Below are 7,905 nucleotides of genomic sequence, written 5' to 3'. Positions count from 1 at the left end.
CTTGGAATGTACCTGCCTGGCTGTCATACTGATCCTTTGTTGTCAGTACTTTTGGTACCAATCTAGCACATGTATGCATGTCTGGAGCTCGAACTAAGGTTGCTTCATTCATATTAATAGTCAGTAAATCTGAAAGTCCTGATGACATTGGATCAGGACAATAGACAAGCAATTCAAGCTGTTCAGCAATAGCAGGCCTCATAGTTCACTCGTTTCCGGTTTCTTTTATACACCAAATACTTATGTCTAACAAACTTTAAAAAGCTTGAACCCTTTGTTTGTAGAGAACTATTCCTCGTCCTAATCTTTATGTTTCTCTCCCCACTAGTACCAAGTTCAGCAAACACTTTTCACAGTTGGTTTAGCTGATGAAGTGTTTCCAATTTCCATTCTTGGTAAGTGAGCACTGCAAAATACCTTACTCAAATCACTTCATCTACAATTGTCTCTATTTTCTCTGTTTGAACTTTAAGCTTCAGTACAAGATGGTGTAACACTTGATTTTGTTTTGCTATTAACTGCTGTATGAGTTTGAGAGACACTAACATCTCTGTATTTGCATTCCTTGAGCACCACGATGCTCGGAAATTACATTTATAAGTCTTGGTTCTGCTTTCCTAAGATAAAAGTACACAGTCTTGTTTTAATGGAGGCATAACTTTGTTACCTAAAGTTGGTATTTTTTTAATTTATTATTACACAGTATTTATATAGTGCCAAAATATGACACAGAGCTTTACTAAGTCCATAGTCATGTCACTGGCTGTCCCTCAAAGGGGCTCACAATCTAATGTCCCTACTATAGTCATGTGGCATTAACAAAGTCCAAATCCATCTTTGGGAGGAAGCCAACTAACCTAACTTCATGTTATATCTATGTAGATAGAGCTTCAAACCTGGGAAAATAGTGAGTATATAGCTGCATCCAGGACATACTAACTATTAGGTTTCAGACAGCATGTCTGTAAGAGGCCCTAATCTCCAGTTTGGATAGATGAGGAGGCTGCACATTAGGTCATATTTTATTATCAAACTATTTACCTCTAGTATAAACAGTCCAAAAGTGCATCACAAATAGACCCCGGATAAAAATGACATTCAAAGTCACCTAAAGTCCTTAGATGCGATCAATCAAATAATCCCATTCAAAGGTATCAATATTGCTTAGCACAAAACCAAAAAAAATCACTCACAGCTCACCAGAAAAATCAGAACAAGCTATTGGCAATCCAGCATACGTATATCCAAAGAACTCCACGGGTGTGAATTTAAGTTTACCAGAACATGATACACAGCACAAGATTTGGAATAGGGCACAGTGGGCCCAACTTATTAAAGCTCTCCAAGACTGGAGAAAACTATCATGAGTGAAGCTGGGTGATATAGCAAACCTGAAATGGATCTCCTAAAATCAGAAAAAAATAGGGGCATTCCAGGTTTGATAGAGCACTGATATACCTGACCCAGTGTATAACTCATTCTTTTGTACTGTTATATGGGAGCAAACATGGCTCATCTGATTATCATCCTATAAGGAGAATGAAAGAAATTACTTTTAAAGGATAGATTTGATGGCTGAAAGCAAAATCTGTTTTTTTTGTCCCTGTACTGTCTACTCATAAATACAATTATCATTTAATCTATTGGGATCAGGTAATTGTCCTATAAAGGTTTGGAAACATTGTCAGCAGCTTAGTTAAAAAAAAGAAGACATGTTCTACATTAAGCCTTTATTCTAGCGCATACAGATACCAAAGTCCCTGCAGATTTTCTGTAAACCTATGGGATCATCTACAGACAATTAAACTTTGTCTGTGTGCACTGCTGAACATCCTGTTAGTAAATCACTGAAGAAGAAAACCTCATATGCAACAAATACCTCAATCTAATCTCAGCAGCTGGTGATAAAAGTATGTTGAATTAAGAATAGAAGTACATTTGTTTTTGGGCTGACACTAATGTATTTTAGTCATTATCCTAATTAAGGAAGTTAAACTGAGGAATTGTTTCTGTCCTCACATTGCTGAAAGGCTGTGGAAAAGGTTGGGTGTATAGGCATTGCGCTAGTTGGATGCCCTAATCTAGCACTTACTGTTCAGACTTTGCTGATGGGCACCCAACTGGAAGTAAAGTCTAACATGATTCTTTCTGATTCAATGGTCATTGGATAGGCCACGTGATCTATGAGATAAAGAACAGGACTTGAATCTCTACTGGGCATCCATCTGACAGGTTGTCTGAATGAAACCACAAAGCCATATATTGAGGTGGGGGAAGCTCATTTCTAATTCTGATATCAGCCACCCTATAATATCCTCTTGAGTTGTGCCTGCTGATGAAATGCAAAGTGTTTCAGCACAGGGTGCCTATTGGCAGTCCCGAATTGTACTATTATTATTACACAGTATTAATATAGAGCCAACATATTATGCAGCGCTTTACAAAGTCCATTGTCATGTCACTAGCTGGCCCTCAAAGGGGCTCACAATCTAATGACCCTACCATAGTCATATGTCATTACTACAGTCTAAGTTCAATGTGAGGGGAAGCCAATTAACCCAACTGAATGTTTTTGCAATGTGGGAGGAACCCGGGGTACATGGGGAAAACCCCCACAGACACTACGAGAACCTGCAAACTCCATGCAGATAGAGTCCTGGCCGAGATACAAACCTGGAATCCATCACTGCAAAGGCCAGAGTGCTAACCACTGAGCCAATGTGCTGGCCAAACAGTCCTGAGTGTAGAACCTTCTTCTGAACATGGAGATGGACAATCACTGCTTTGGCAAGCAAAAAAAAAAAAACAACCCTGTCCTTTTAATAGTTTATGGTATTTTCTCTGCAGGCCAAGGCTGACTATAGTTCTCTTTATGGAAATTATTATGACTCATTACTATAGGTATTTGTATGTAAGAATATATAGGAATTTATATTTATATATATATATATATATATATACACACACACACACACAAATACTTTTTTTATTCTTTTTTTTTTTACTCTCGCTAATTGTGATCCACACACACACATGCACATGCTCACAGACTGACCAAAACATCCTGCTAGGGGGTCCTGTGGCCATTTGCAAGCCAATACACAATGGCATTCTTGGCTGCTTATAATGTAAAGTAGCTACATTTACATTGAATTTAAGTAGTAAAGAAATAGACTTGTTACCCCAGTCTGCCTCACATGTTACAGACTAAATACCTATTTTGAAGTAACAAACCTTTTTTGTCTGAACTTAATTCAATTCATGAAGCATTGTTACTCTTACAATGAGGTGTCATTGCCATTGTATTGGTCTGTATATCTGCCAATAAACCCCAAGGTCTTGTCTCTGGATAATAGGATTTGCTGAGTTTTCTATGCAATTAAACTTCTACACAACAGTTGGTGTGGTAATCAGATTTTTCATCAGCTATTGATCACCATTCTGTAATTAATGAAAACTAGTAATCAAAAAAAGTAGTGGAGTAGTGATATCTACTTTTTCCAATGGCTGCCATGATTAATGTTTATAGGCTTGCAATGTGAATGCCACAATGGTGGGGGCAACTCCTAACCAATACTTCATCTAAGTTTGCAGGCAAACCTCTGATCTATATTGTAACATTTGGCTTCCAACGTGGGGATCAACTATTTGCCCTTTGATAAAGGAATCCCCATGCTGCCTACACAAAAAAAGGGTTGTCATGCAAAGCTCTATTATTAAAGAAATACAAGAGACAATTTTAATCATTTCAGTGTATTTATTATTTATGATTATAAATTGACAAATGTAAAGTTTTAGCAGACTGGACAAAGGTTTTAATAGACCTGATGTAATAAAGCTCTCCAAGACTCTCCTTTGCCTGTGCATTGTCCCCAGCATTTAGGGTTTTTTGTATATATATTATGTGTATAATATGCATGCACCATGCAGTGTAACCAAAACAGCAAAAAAAGCTACCAGGAAAAGGTGAAAAAATTAAAAATATAACCATGAGCATAACAAACAATGAGGTGTGATGTAGTAGGTATGTATACATTGTGGCATATACATAACAAGCTACAAAATAGTAAAGTGTTCGGTGTAGGGTCAAGCAGGAATGTCCTGCAACAAATAACACCACGTGACCAACCCAGCGTTCCCGGGCTAACAGCGCACACAGACCCGCCCCCTGCTTCTTCTCTCGGCAGACATTGGAGAATTGTATCCCGGGGCGGGGCGCTCATATCATCACAACACGGCCAGCCAATCACAGCTGCTTTAGTCTCTCCTTTATACGCTCCATGTAAACAGAGCAGGGATAGGCTTAGAGAGGAGGTAGGCGGGCACTGAAACGGGTAGAAAAGTGTTTGCAGCGTTGCCATAGAATCGATTGCTTCCGCTTCTCTTCGATCACTAATTATTCGCCGGTGTGTGAGGGAAGCTCCGTTTGCGGTGAGTGTGGAGAAGCAGATAGATTATCACGTGACTTATCTATATCGGGCTCACCTGTGTTCCTGCATCCATCCGTATCGAGCTCACCTGTGTTCCTTCATTTATTTATATGGGGCTCACCTGCATTCCTGCATCCGTCTGTATCGGGCTCACCTGTGTTCCTTGATTCATTCATATCGGGCTCACCTGCATCCGTCCGTATCGCTCACCTGTGTTCCTTCATCCGTCTGTATCGGGCTCACCTGTGTTCCATCATCCATCGGCATGTCGGACCCGCCTGTGTTCTTCCACCCCAACGTGCCCGACCCAACTGTGATCAATTATGGACAATCGATGCCCAACCCAACCGGGATTAGTCATCACCCCTCGGTGCCCGACCCAACTGTCATCAATTATGGACAATCGGTGCCCAACCCAGCCGGGATGAGTCATCACCCCTCGGTGCCCGACCCAACTGTCATCAATTATGGACAATCGATGCCCAACCCAACCGGGATCAGTCATCACCCCTCGGTGCCCGACCCAACTGTCATCAATTATGGACAATCGATGCCCAACCCACCCGGCATCAGTCATCACCCCTCGGTGCCCGACCCAGCTCTGAATTATCAAAGCTGTTCCCTACCAGACCCGCCTGTGTTCATCTGCCCCTTGGTGCCAGTCCAGTCTGGGTTCCGTCGTCGTTCCGCGACGCAAGACCCTGCTGTGACCCGTCGTCGCCGTGCGGCACAAGACCCTGCTGTGATCCATCGTTCCCCCTCGGTGCCCGACCCACCTGTATTCCATCATGGCCCCTTGGTGCCCAACTCAACTGTGATTCATCATGGTTCCTATGAACCAGACCCACCTGTGTTCATCTGCCCCTCGATGCCAGACCAACCTGTGTTCCATCATCTACCCTTGATGCCGGACCCTGCCGTAATTCATCATCACCCCTTCGTGCCAGCCCAGCCTGTGATCCATCATCGCCCCTCGCTGCCAGACGGACCTATGATCTATTATCGCTCTTCCATGCCTGACCCGCCGGTGTTCCTTCTTCCCTCAGTACGGAACCGGTCCATGTTCTATCGCCCTTCCACCCCTGTCTGAGTTCCCTTATCCCTCTGTACTGGACTCGCCTGTACATTCATCATTGTGTGCATTGTACTGGTTTTCTATCAGAAATGGTATTACACTTTCTGTTTTGATTCCCAAATTTAGGAATAGTCTGGCACAAAGCTGGATAATTCAGATTATATTTATGATGAAAAATGTATTAGTTACCTTCACTTCAAACTGCTTCTCAAACTATTTATTAGGAGTTAAATGTACCTTTTAATATGCATATGAACTTTGCCGCTAACATTAATTAAACTTCCCCCACTTCAACTTTTTGCTTTAAACTTTCTTGTTTTCTTATTAATCAATAAGGCTATTACATAAAAAACCAAAAGGGTGTTTTTGGAGCTAGGGTAAGATCAAAGCTTTTAAAAGTTGAAAAAAAGAAAATCTGGGGTTTTGTGGCAGCCCGATTTGTATTAATAATCACAAATGCTGTAGCGATGCAGGTAAAGTAACCTTAACAGTAGATACATTCATCATGAAGTAGGTCATACCCTATTATACATTCATTGGGTATTCCACCGTAAACTATACAGCAAACAACCTAAATTATTGGAATGGTATGAAAATATAACATCTGTGATTCCAGTTTGTTTCCCCTCTTGGCTTCCTCGGATATTTGTGAGAACGTTAGATATTGTTACAAAAAACTATTTAAACAAATGTATTACTAAAAAAAATCCAGCACTGGATAACCAAGCTTCCATGTTAAGAGTAAATAATATGGGGCATTCTGGTTTTATTATCAATGTGGTGGATAGTTGTAATAGGTGAACTTACAATTTGAACTTTCAAATGTTCAGTGATTGTGGTGTAGGTCCCACGATGATGGAAAATAGAGCTATGCCAAGAGTTAGAAGCGTTAAGCAGTGATGTTGATTCTGGGAAAAAATTTGATATGAGAATGGTGATGGGTTGTTTGTAAGTGGGTAGGGGGTTTAGATAGTTTAGGTATAAATTTCTCACCTAATTTGGCGAGAAATGTTATAGCTTAAAGAAAACCTGTAATGGATCTGGTCCAGGATTCAAAACATTTCATAGCAAATTGCAAATTAAGTTGAAGAAATCCATTCCAGGTTTGCTGGATCAACCAGCTTCACTGATGAAAGTGTCTCCTCTCCAGCCTTGGAGAGCTTTAATAAACCGGGCGCATTGCATGAAATTGAATGATAATATGCATTTGATTTTAAAGAGGAAGTAAACCCAAAACAAAAAAAATTACACTTGCCTTGAACCCTCAGAGCAGTCCATCTGTTAGGAGGTTTCTACCATCAGGTCCCGTGTTGTCCCAGTATCCGTCTTTGGGGTCGGCACGCCAGGCGCCTCCATCTTGCATGCGTCAAAGCTGCAATTTTTTCCCTTTTGACGAAAGGGCTCCTTCTGCGCTGGCCAAGTCTCCCGGCATGTGTGACATAGGTATCCTGGGAGGCTTTGCGCTCCCGTTCATTCTTAACTAAGGGGGTGTCTTTGGGGTCTGTCTTAATTAAGGGGGTGTCAGACCCCTCATTGGGGTCTGATCTGCTGTTGGGGGCAGACTCTTTGCATCCAGGTCTCCACTTTACTTACCAACGCTGTCATTTTAGTTCTTTTTTTTTTTTTCAGAACCTATATTTAAGTACATGCTTCTTTATACTTCTTTATCAATTTGATTTATATTGCATACACTTTATTTTAGTTTTGGAATTTTTGCATGCTTGAGGCTGCTTTGTGCATACTTATGTATACTTTGACCCTTTGAATAATTCCTTGACTTGCTTCATTCTACAGTGAACATACACTTTAATAAATTGTGGGGAGAACTGACTGTTCTCCCCTTTTCCCTTTTCACCATTTTCTTTTACTCCCCGTTTTTGATATAGAGTTTTTTCTCCTCTTGTACACAAGTTTTTGCATGTACAGAATGAAAATATACACATATATATTTATATATTTGTTTCTAGAGATAATTATTTTTTATATATTTAATTATCTTTATAGTTGCTGATTGACTCATCAATGATATGTTGGGTTGATTTTCCAAATCCATCATATAATATCTAAGTATGTAACTTTATTTTTTGGAGCACCTTTTGGTTATCATCTTCTGTCCTGGATTGAGCCCCCCCCCCTTTTAAAATATTGCACATGTGGCATGAGATAAATACATATGAAATAATTATTATATGTTCATCCTTACTGTATTTTTAGTGCGTTCAATTTATTGATGATCTGTAACATGTAAAATCCCTGATAAAGCCGATTACTTCTGTGAAACCCGTTGGTTTGTCACAGTATCACAAGTTCAGAAATCCATTTGTTGGCAAAAAAATCAAGCATTTTTAACCAGGGTCCTTTTTTATGTATGTTGATTAAGATCTCCCTTTGTATGTGTGT

At 40.2% G+C, this 7,905-nt stretch overlaps 1 protein-coding gene across 2 annotated transcripts in view; it reads left to right on the top strand.

Moving 5' to 3' along the window:
• Positions 1 to 4,315: 4,315 nt before the first annotated feature.
• The window catches only part of ARL6 (ARF like GTPase 6), a 41,964-nt gene continuing 38,374 nt past the window's right edge, over positions 4,316 to 7,905 (top strand). For both annotated transcript variants that reach the window (XM_072431748.1, XM_072431738.1), the window contains exon 1: positions 4,316 to 4,431. The gene's annotated coding sequence lies outside the window, so the exon portion shown is untranslated. The remainder of the gene's footprint in view (positions 4,432 to 7,905) is intronic.

The sequence above is a fragment of the Pyxicephalus adspersus genome, chromosome 1 (assembly GCF_032062135.1).
Source record: "Pyxicephalus adspersus chromosome 1, UCB_Pads_2.0, whole genome shotgun sequence".
NCBI lineage: Eukaryota > Metazoa > Chordata > Amphibia > Anura > Pyxicephalidae > Pyxicephalus > Pyxicephalus adspersus.
The sequence above is the reverse complement of the archived record's forward strand: the minus strand, read 5'-3'. Positions and strand labels throughout refer to the sequence as shown.